The sequence below is a fragment of the Schistocerca serialis genome, chromosome 4 (assembly GCF_023864345.2).
Source record: "Schistocerca serialis cubense isolate TAMUIC-IGC-003099 chromosome 4, iqSchSeri2.2, whole genome shotgun sequence".
NCBI classification, from domain to species: Eukaryota; Metazoa; Arthropoda; class Insecta; order Orthoptera; family Acrididae; genus Schistocerca; species Schistocerca serialis.
In genome coordinates, this window is record NC_064641.1 from 516,018,962 (window position 1) to 516,030,933 (window position 11,972).

The following is an 11,972-nucleotide window of genomic DNA, read 5'->3' on the forward strand; positions in this document are numbered from 1 at the left end:
TCCCGAAAGAATAGTTACCGTGGATGACCATGCAGCTTTGCTAGAAATGAAATGATATTTAAATGGACACCCTAGCTGCAAACAGGCGTTGATATACTTCATTGGGGACATGTTGAAAATGTGTGCCCGTCTCGGGACTCGAACCCGGGATCTCCTGCTTACATGGCAGACGCTCTATCCATCTGAGCCACCGCGGGCACAGAGGATAGTGCGTCTGCAGGGACTTATCCCTTGCACGCTTCCCGTGATATCCACATTCCCAACATGTCCACACCACTACATTCGTAGTGCGCCTAATAGATGTTTGCCCATAATACTCATTACTCGTGGCAGATTAATCTACCAAGTCCCGTACGAGTTCGGGCATAGCGTGTGCGTTCGCACAAGAAGGTCAATGGCCGGGAAGCCATATTTTAACTATATATGACGGTAGTATCTGTTCCCGAAAGAACAGTTACCGTGGATGACCATGCAACTTTGCTAGAAATGTCCCCAATGAAGTATATCAACGCCTATTTGCAGCTAGGGTGTCCATTTAATTATCATTTCATTTCTAGCAAAGCTGCATGGTCATCCACGGTTACTGTTCTTTCGGGAACAGATACTACCGTCGTATATAGTTAAAATATGGCTTCCCTGCCATTGACCTACTTGTGCGAACGCAGACGCTATGCCCGAACTCATACGGGACTTGGTAGATTAATCTGCCACGGGTAATGAGTATTATGGCCAAACATCTTGTGGTGTCACCGCCGGACATCACACTTGCTAGGTGGTAGCTTTAAATCGGCCGCGGTCCATTAGTACATGTCGGACCCGCGTGTCGCCACTGTGTGATCGCAGACCGAGCGCCACCACAAGGCAGGCCTGGAGATACGGGATAGCACTCGCCCCAGTTGTACGGACGACGTAGCTAGCGATGCACACTGACGAAGCCTCGCTCATTTGCAGAGCAGATAGTTAGAATAGCCTTCAGCTAAGTCCATGGCTACGACCTAGCAAGGCGCCATTAGTAACATTGCATGTATCTATGGAGTCTCACTTATATCGTCAATAGCGATGTATACAACAGGGATGGATTACAGTTAAGTATTCCTGAAGCTACTTACTTTTCTTTATAGCATTCATTACGTATCCTGTTTCAGACCTCACGCCTTCCTGCTTTAGCTTAGCGCGTGCCTTTCGGCTTCCTCTCATTGTGTCTAGGCTGTCTTGTCTAGACACAACACATCTATTAGGCGAACTACGAATGTAGTGGTGTGGACATGTTGAGAATGTGGATATCACGAAAAGCGTGCAAGGGATAAGTCCCAGCAGACGCACTATCCTCTGTGCCCGCGGTGGCTCAGATGGATAGAGCGTCTGCTATGTAAGCAGGAGATCCCCAGTTCGAGTCCGGGTCGGAGCACATATTTTCAACATGTCCCCAATGAAGTATATCAACGCCTGTTTGCAGCTAGGATGTCCATTTAAATATCATTTCATTTCTAGCAAAGCCACATGGTCATCCACGGTAACTGTTGATTCGGGAACAGATACTACCGTCATATGTAGTTAAATATGGCTTCCCGGTCATTGAACTTCTTGTGCGAACACAGAAGCTATGCCCGAACTGGTACGGGACTTGATAGATTAATCTGCCACGAGTAATGAGTATGATGGGCAAACATCTATTAGGCGCACTATGAATGTAGTGGTGTGGACATGTTGGGAATGTGGATCTCAAGGGAAGCGTGCAAGGGATAAGTCCCTGTAGACGCACTATCCTCTGTGCCCGCGGTGGCTCAGATGGATAGAGCGTCTGCCATGCAAGCAGGAGATCCCGGGTTCGAGTCCCGGTCGGGGCACACATTTTCAACATGTCCCCAATGAAGTTTATCAACGCCTGTTTGCAGCTAGGGTGTCCATTTAATTATCATTTCATCTTGCGAAGTACTTTCCACATGTTTCCCAAAAACTTTCTTCAGCATTTAGTTGAGCAACCCACATGCAATAGAAATAACTTGTTAGATTTGGTAGCTATAAACCAGCTAGGCTTTATCGACGTACTCAGTATAGAGATTGGGATCAATGATCACGTTATCATAGTTACTATGGTTATGAAAGTTAATAAATCAATCCAAAAGGCTTGCAGAGTGTTTCTGTTACAATCAGTAGATAAGCAGTCGTTAACCTCTAACTTGGACAATGATCTGACATCACTCAAGTAGATGATGTTCTCGACAAAGAGACTATTTTTTTACAAAATTTAACCATGATTTTAACTTTACTGTAGAGCATATTTAAAAAAAATTGTCTCTACCAATGAATGAAATTTCAATTAATTAAATACTGAATAATCTAATACATTTTTCTTTACAAATAAGTAGTACCAAATCGTGTTTATACAGTACTGACGATTAAAATTTTCATTTAAATCCCAATCAAAACTTAGAAGATTATTATAAAGAAAAATGTGAATTGTGTTATAGTGATGTAGAGAATTATTGCACAGAAAAAGGTTATTCAAATGTAACTAGATCAGATCTCTTGGAATTTATTGATTATTTTAATAAGATAGAAATGCATAAGAGGGAACTAAGACATGAAACTATAAAAGAACTTCAAAAAGTCTGTAAAACGAGAAACTTAAGAAAATATTCGAAATTTACTTAACAACAATTAATCCATCACACTGTAAATCTGTAGGTCAACATTAATAACATTGCAAGTGCACTGAAAAAAAAAAACTTTAAAAGATCTTTCTAAAGTCGAAAAATTGTTCTTAATAAACAATAATCAGTCGACCTTTCCTAGAGATCTGATGGTAATATTGGTAATTAATGACTGAAAATACAGAAAAGATAAAAAAAAATTAAACAAACCGTTTATCAGCAAAGGTTTTCAGGTTGTAACTTTATAAATGATGATTTACTTAAAACTATTACATGAATGAACAGAAAAGCTTTTGCTTTTATATCTAGAATAATAACTTACTAAATTAGTAATATGAATAATCAAAGTAAAGAAGAGTAATCAGTAAATTAAAGAAAATTTTAATATAAAGAAAATCGATTAAAGTTAAAATGAGGTTTTACTGTAATTTTAATAGACAAGAAAAAATACAAGATTTTAATTTTAAAACAAGTAATGAATTTTTATTAAGAACAAATGATATATAAAATTATTGTCAATGATCAATAAATAAACTATTAACTGAAATAGAAGAAATGCAAAGGAAAATATATGGTCAACTTATTAATCAATTATTTGGAATTAAGTGTTAACAGACATAAACCTATTTCTGGTCCTTCTTATACAGATTCTGTCAAAAGAAATTAAAAACAGAAAAGCTGTAATCTCTTCTTTATTCAATAAAATCAGCTTTATATCCAGTAGAAGATGATATGGAAAGGGTTAATAACTATGTAAATATTGGACCCGAATTGGATAAAATTTTGGAAAAGGAAAAAAATTAGTTTCCCCATTCAGTTAACAGATATTCCAAAATTTTAAAGTAATTGATGTTAATACTTATGACGAAAATTTTATCAAACGTGCACTCTAGCATACAAAAATTAAAAAAGAAAAAAAATTAAATTTTCTTGTAATTCGAATAATTGATGGATAAACATTTATCTAGATTTATCAGATCATAATCAACTAAAACTGAACATAATTTTTATCCTTGTGACAGATATTTAATCCTGTGACAGGCGCGCTGAAGATAGTTGAGCTAGTGAGTGTGTCCAGCACTCAGTGCTGCCTAATGTCAAATACCATTTAACTGACAATTTCTTAGTTTTCTGTTAGAGTTTATAAAGGGGGGTTTTGAACTACAAGTATGATCGTTATAACCGCAGATTTCAGGACTATTATGGGCCTTTATTAAAGCAAGTCTAACAAAAATGTTTAGTGAAGAGAAACGGAAATACTGTACAATCACTGAACCCTGGCGGGGCCGGCGCCAGTAGCATCTCTGACATGGGTACGATCGATTTCCTAGTAGAGAGGTTTGTCTTGGGGCTTGGGCCAGCTCGGGATATAAGCGAGTGCCGACCGCGAGAAAGGGTAACAACGCATTGAGAACGGAAGGTGGCGGTGCGCGAGTCGGCGACTGGCTGGGGGACAGAAGCGAAAACGGCGTGCCTGGGACGGGTGGCCCTTATCATGTGGTTATACTGGAGGCGGCGGGAGTTGTCCGGCGCTGTGCGTTCTTCGGCAACCTCGTGAGATGTGGATGTGCCCGCTTCCTTGGAGGAACACGTTGTTAGCGTCTTGCGTAGTGATGGTCTGACATCTTCGCAATATCGCACCAGTATCAAGACACCCAGTTAAGTAACCTAATTACTACGAGCGTTTATTTAACTATGATTGTGATCGCTATTGGTATAGTAACACGTTGCCATACGCGTGATGTTATGAGTGTTCGATTTTATTTGATGGCCCTTACTAAGCTTGTTCTCTGCTTTCGCATAAAATTGATGTATTTGCAGAGTGTTAGTTCATTAACTGTTATTAGCAAGTGTTTAATTTGCTTACGATATCGCTCAAACACGTTTCTTTTGGCCTCCTGTTGTCAGGGGTGGTCTGTGTTTCAGTGAGCTGAGGCAGCGGGCAACCGAAGCGCAGACCTTCCCTTTAGATTACAAGTTTGGTTTACAGGCGGTGGACTTCGCCTGAACTCGTGTGTTCCTAGTCGGTAGCTTTTGCTGGGTTCGCATTTCGGTGAAATACACGATGTGGGGTTGCAAACGGAAGTGAAGTATTACTTCCCTCAGTCGGCTCCACCTTTCGTGGTTAGGGCTTGGGCCTTACTTCTGTTGTTACAGATTTATGATTATACAAAGTTGTAACTTTCTATGCCCGAAAAGCCCATCTTCCAATCAAATGGGCATTTGAATAATTTCGTGGTTCGCTTCGCAAGGTTCCCTAATATAGTAATTTGCAAGATTGCCGTAGTTACGTTTTAATGAATATGCTCTAAGTATTCATATTAAAATGGAGGCTGTGTGTCCACTGTTATTTCACATGTAATGTTCAAATGGCCTTAAGCACTATGGGACGTAACATCTGAGGTCATCAGTCCCCTAGACTTAGAACTACTTAAACCAAACTAACGTAAGGACATCACACACCTCCCTGCCCGAGGCAGGATTCGAACCTGCGACCATAGCAGCAGCACGGTTCCGGACTGAAGCACCTAGAACCGTGCTCAGCTGTAATTTTAAGGCAGTGGAATTGAAAGGGTCTTAAATAACGTGGTGTTAACTAAAGTTGTTTCGTTAAAGTTATGGTCATATTCAGCCTTAGAGGCGTCTGTCAGTTTTTATGTGAGATTGGTTTTAGTATTTAATAGACACATTGGAATTGAAATGTTCACTTCATTGGGTCAGCCCTGTCAATCCCTTTAGATTTAAAGGTCAAACAAAGCAGGTGTTAAGTAAAAACGTTCCAGTCACAATAAAGAATAAGACGTCCAAGAATCACACTTTGTTCGTCTGGAGAAGTTCTGCAATCATTCCAAGTTACAACGTTGTGGCTGTGGTGCTTGCCACCAAATCTTTTGAACTGTTGCAGGTCACAGCAGTTTTGTTATTTTCTTACCACCCCAAAGATAGCTTCTTCCACTCCTTCTAACAATCTTTTCGAATGATCAATAAAGTGACAGAAATCTGTCACCTCGGATGTCTCTCGGTAAAGAGTTGAGCGCTTTGTTTCAACTGGCTCTCCGTTAGAGCGAAGACCAGGTTTCTGAGGTACGTTCTTCTTCTGAATCTTTCATCTGGATTATTTGTGATGAACAGCTCATGGGAATTCAGCAATCTCCCGAAACAAGAAAAATAAGGCCAAGGGCAATCTTCTTGTTGTCCTGAAGGGTGTAGGATATACACATGTAATAAACAGTATCTAGGCCACATTTGATTGCATTGTAGTCCAGATTTACAACAGAGTATAATGTAGAAGTGTCTATATCATCAGTTTCATGCATTGACAACATAAAAAGCACAGCCTAGTTACTACTCGTTCGGTACGAAACAAGACAGAAAACATTTTGAAATTCTGAAAGACAGTTTCCAGATTCTCGCGATGTGTTTGGCAAAAATTCCGGAGGAATTTCATTCTTGTTCTTTTTCAGTGTCCCAATGAAGGTTAGCCCATTTTCTAGAAGATACTGTGAAACGTCCCCTTAGAAAAATTATACATGACTATGCTTAAACTGACACACAATATTTCTAGCGCAACGCAATCTGACTTTCAATAATCCCTACAAAATAATGGCCCTGACTAACATTAACCTATACCTTTCACAAATCACTTACCTCAAAAAAATCTTCGTTACTCGAACTACTGCAATACAGCGAGCGCCACTACTGCCAGCTAAATAAAAGATTCAAACTACTGAAGGCACTAACTACTGATAGGCATAGTTAGCAAATGAAAGATTTTGATAGAGAACAACCAATGTATTTACCTTAATAGTGTTCAAAAGTCATAATATATATAGCAGTTCATGACATCCATTCTTACAAATGTACTGTTTCTGATGGACACACGTCCAGATCATCCGCTATCAAAAATCCGCCATCTCACTTCCCCACATCCATCACTCCTGGCGGCTCACCGCCAACCGTGCAACGCTACGCGCTGTTAACAGCCAACAGCCCAACACTACAATAGCGAATATTACAACAATGCCACCCAGCCACAGACTGCACACAGCGCAGCCAGTGATTTTCATACAGAGCGCTACGTGGCGTTATGAATAAGAAAACCTAAACAGCCTACTTACAACTGCCCTAAAGGATATCTACTATAATACTTTTCTGTAAATACATTCCTATGAGTGCCCTTGATTGTATCAGCTAATATCTTCACGATATCCACAGGCTGGTTAGATACAAGATATGGTCCATTATTCTGTCTGCTGCAGTATGTTTCAAAGTTACAAGTGTAAAATGTTCTGCTATCGCATAATGTGTACAAGTTGAAACCATACTTCGCAGGTTTATTGGGCATGTAAGGCGCAAAACCACAACTCCCACAAAAATGAACAAGCATTTCGTCACTGGTTGTGAGTGACCATGGGCTGTAGTATTTCTGCAGTTGTTCGAAAGTGGCGGATGGCAGCAATTTTATCAACGGTAGGTAGCTCTTTTTTGTTGAAATGTCACAAAACCTATGTGATCAGAGAAAGAACAGAAAGCGCTTCTAGCTAAATGCTGTTGTTGTTTTTTGGGGGAAGAGACCAAACTACGAGGTCATCGGTCTCATCGGAATAGGGAAGGATGGGGAAGGAAGTCGGCCGTGCCCTTTCAATGGAACCATCCTGGGATTTGCCTGGAGTGATTTAGGGAAATCACGGAAAACCTAAATCAGGATGGCCAGACGCGGGATTGAACCATCGTCCTCCTGAATACGAGTCCAGTGTGCTAACCACTGCGTCACTTCGCTCGGTTAGCTAAATCTTGCCCTGAGAGTAATGATTCCTGTGACATTCGATGCTCACAGCTCTAATACCTTTTTGCATTCTCCTTTTTGTACAGCAATCACAAAGACTACTCATAAGAGAGCCATTATTTCAAAAGGAGAAGTTTTTCCGTAGTTCCTGCCCTTCGTACTTCACAGATCAACTCTTGTTATTTACATATCTACTGGTGTTTGCAATAACACAATCAGTTATCTCAGGATCAAAAGATTTGAGAAAACTTTCAACTTCTGTCTTAATTCCTGTAGAATTGCGTTTCTGGCCAGGTAAGGACTAGATTATATTCTTACGTTCTGTTTTACGACTACTAACAGATTACTTATCCTTAAACTAAAAAAAAACCATACTCCTCTTTGTCAGACGATTCCTGAGGAAGGTGCTCAATTTTGTCTGGTGTCAATCCTTTACTTTCTGTTAACGTTCAAGATAACAGGAAAAGTATAATACTAATCTTCAGTGGGACTGATGACCTTTGCAGTCTGGTCCCTTCAACACCACAAACCAACTGACCAACTAATCTTCGGCAACTAAATAATCATTCAGTCCAAGTGTTTCTGTAAAATAAAGCTTCTGAACCTAAAAACATTCACCTGAGATTATGCCACATTCACTTACATCATTAGGCGCTTTCGGTTCACATTGACACCACAGTGTAGTTCTCCACTTCACAGATCAGTCACAGCTTTTATGAAGAGTCTTATAATGCGACAGTAGTGAGACTTGTCACCTGACAGTGTACCAACACTGTTGTGTGATTGGCGGGCTAAATTAGTTACAGAAAGAATACTGGATTGGTGGTACTGTATGCGGCAACAAGCCCCGCAGCAGGGTTCACAAGAAAAATTAAAGAGTCAGGAAAACGATTGTAAAGAACATAAAGAAGTAAGAATTAGTATGTCTTCAGCATCTGGAAAAATTGAATTTGAAAATCACAATAATTCATTATCAGTTTATTTTGAAATTATGTAGATTTCGCATGTCTTTTAAAAGACTTTAACGCTTGTGATTGATTATCAGATTTCGTTGGATATAAAGTTTCCAGATCGTCAACCCTGCACCTTCTTATCACTACGCTAATCCTCAGTACAATCCTCATTTTTTGATCTATTGATGATTGAATACAATATGTTACATTTTAAATTTCTGATTGGAAATCTTCAAATTTTGAAGTCTATTCTTTTTCAATATTTTGGTTATAATTACTGAATACATCTTTTATTTTAATACCTTCAACATTTTATTAATATTAGGGACTTCTTCCCTAATTTTCGGTTCTAAGTTTGAATATCTTTGATTGATTAAAATTATCCATTGCATTTAAAATTTAACTTATTTCCAAACATATTCATTTGTCATATTTAAACTTTCATTAAAGTTGTAACCATTTGATATAAGTTATAGACAAATAAACATAAATGACCACAAGTGAAATCTTTAAAATTCTGTATTCTCTCAAAATTATAATGTAAGTCATTTTTCCTAAATAATTTACTAATTACTCCAGTATATTACCACTAAACATATCAAAAAGATTTTATTTTTCCGGTTTATGATAATAAATGAGTAGCAACCTGATCGTATATATTTAAATTAACTATGAAAGATTAAGATTTTTTGGATTATTGGGTAATTTTTCAATCATGAACATACAAAAAAATATTACATGTTTGATTGTTTAACTAACATTGCTATATCAAGATTAGGTAAAGGATTATTTCTATATTTTTTACTATTTTTTTTACTTTCAATCATTTTCCATTAGTAGATTATGTCTTTTTTCTTATTGTAATTCTTTGTCAGCTTTTTTCTTGTTTATTACTGCCTTCTCACTGACTGCTGATGCACCAGAGAATGATCCAATAGTTACTAGAAATGGTAATGCTGGCAGTTATAGGATAAAAATCCCGCTCTGTGTTTTGTCAATCCAGAACCTTTCTCATTTATCATTAAATATTGAAAAATAGTTTTTACAATGGCAATACCTAATGTAATAAGGAAATCTCCACCACTTTCTTTATCTCTCCTTCTTTTCTGAGTATTTTCAATAGTTGTCAATTCTTCGCTATGTACGTTAACTTCAATTGATTTTGATTTTATTTTACCATCAATAGAAAAAGTACAATCAATACTAAAGTTATTTATTTATATAGGTTGAAATTAATAACAAAGTTTATAAAACCAATTCCTTATAAATGGTTTCAACACCAATGACAGTTCATGATGTCTTGGGAGTGAGTCCCATTCCTAATTTTCTTTTTTCAAAAATTATTCCTATAACTGTAGTTGCAGCCAATTCTCCACAAATCAAGGAATCGTTATAATATATTCATTCTTTTACTGTTGATTGAAGTTCTTACTCAGCTGTGTTTTTTCCTAATCTTCATTGTTTCTAGAGGCAATATTGTGTTATTTACAAGTTTTGTCTGATGGATTTATTCCATTATCACCTATAGATAATCGTCCTTAATATCTTGTCCCAGGACCACAGTAATTATAACTGGGAATATATAATTTTGCAAGAGCTAGTTTCTTAATTAATGTGTTAACCAAACATTTTCCATATCCTTCAGATTTCCAAATTTACGTGGGGGTTATTCAAAAATCAAACCAAATAGTGAATTCCTTTTAGATTATTAACCATGAAATCACAAAATTTATTTGTTAACATCTTTGTTGTCTTAACTTTTTCATTATGATAATTTTTATGTCCAGATAATTCTTACTAATACTCTGTCAATTAACTGATGTAAATTGTCCATCCAAAAATATTTTATAGGTTTTGGTGAATAATTTTTAATTAAAAATTCATCAACTTTCACATCTACTCTTGAATCAAACTTGAATTTAAATTTAAATCTAATTTTTTGGAAAAATTAATGTCAAGAATTATGTCAAATATTTATATTTATTATTTTACTTGATTTTATTTCATTCAGATTATTTTCATTATAACATGCACCCAAATTTAATAATATATCTGCATAATCTGATAAATCAGTAAAATCAAATTTTTCACCCATAACAATAATAGTCAATGATTTCTTGGTTAAAAGATACATTAATCCATTAGTTCTGTGTAAGTTCTTTGTCCAGTTGTTATCAGCTTCAAATTTACTGGTAATCTTCAATATCTTTAAAAGTATCATCAGGTGTTAACCAAAAACTGTATCGGTATGGTTGGAAAACTCTAATGGTGTTACATTGAGAATTTTTTAATCATTCTGTTCTTTTAACTTTTTTCTAACTTTAATTTCTTCCTCATAATTCCACAGAAAACCCTGTAACATTAATCATGTTGTGAACTTTCTTATTGTTCATCTGATGGAGTGTCATGAAATTGTTCTAAATAGTGCTGATGATAAGCAACCATTTCTTTTTCAACTTCTCTGTTTCCTTCAATCGCTTTTAATACATTATCACCCAGTCCTTGGATTCCTTGTTTAGCTTCTTGAAATGCATCAGCAACTGGTTGATCTTCTTTTTAAAAGTTTTCATATTCCGTTTTTGGTTGTCTCTTCCTTTTCTACATTCTTCTTTTAAATATTTCTTTATCGTTTTATTTCATCTAACTTTTTTAACAACTTCAGGTCATATTTTTGTAAATATTTATTATGGATAAAACAATAATCAGTTATATTTTATGTTCAGCATTTATATTTATCAAGCAACTTGATGTTTTGTTTTCAATGTTCATATTCATCATTTATCTTCAATGTTTCCATACAATGTTTATCTTCAATATTCTTGTTCAATGTTTCTAAATTTCTTAATCTTTTCTCTGTTTTTACCATTATTACACTTTTTTCGTATTTATTGTCAGAAAACCAAATTTGTTATTCCTACATTTACTACATATTGTCACAGAAGAAGCTGAGTAGCACTGTGGTGCAGTGGTTATGATACTAAACTGTTGCATGAAGGCTCATGAGCCAAAACTCACCTAGACTGTACAGTTTTAAGTTCTATATTCGGTTCGAGTTCATTCTAGAAGTATCCACAAATGTCAAGAATCATTGTACTGGAATGTTCTGTATGAGTATGTATACTATATGTGTTCTGGCTGGAGGCAGTTTATCTCATGCTCTTGTATGTGCAACTGCTGAATAAACCTTCGTTAACTGAAATTGGTGTTCATCATTCATCTAATTACAGCTTCTTCTACGTGACTTTATTCTGGTGGAGGGGTCCGGTATCGGAATTTGTGATAGCGTGCATTATCGACGACACAGTGGCTCCCATCAGCCCACGACAGGGCCGCAGTTTACGTGGCTAGAAACCCGAGTTCGAGCCATATTCAATAGATTGCAGAGTATCGGAGACAGAAGAAGAAGAGCACGTTACAATGGCAGCAACTGTGTGCCACCACAAGAATCATTCTTCCGCATTCTCAGGTGACGATGGTTAAGATCCAAACAAGGGGATGAAGGTATATGATCGTATAGCCAAATTTAACTAATGAGATGACACCATGTGTTTGGCTAACGTATTTTTCTACTTTGGGGGC

General features: G+C 36.9%; 1 non-coding gene across 1 annotated transcript; it reads left to right on the top strand.

Annotated features, from left to right (window-relative positions):
- Positions 1-1,772: 1,772 nt before the first annotated feature.
- Trnaa-ugc (transfer RNA alanine (anticodon UGC)) lies at positions 1,773-1,847 on the top strand. Its single transcript has one exon. It is a non-coding gene; the product is annotated as a tRNA-Ala (tRNA).
- The last annotated feature ends 10,125 nt before the right edge of the window (positions 1,848-11,972 follow it).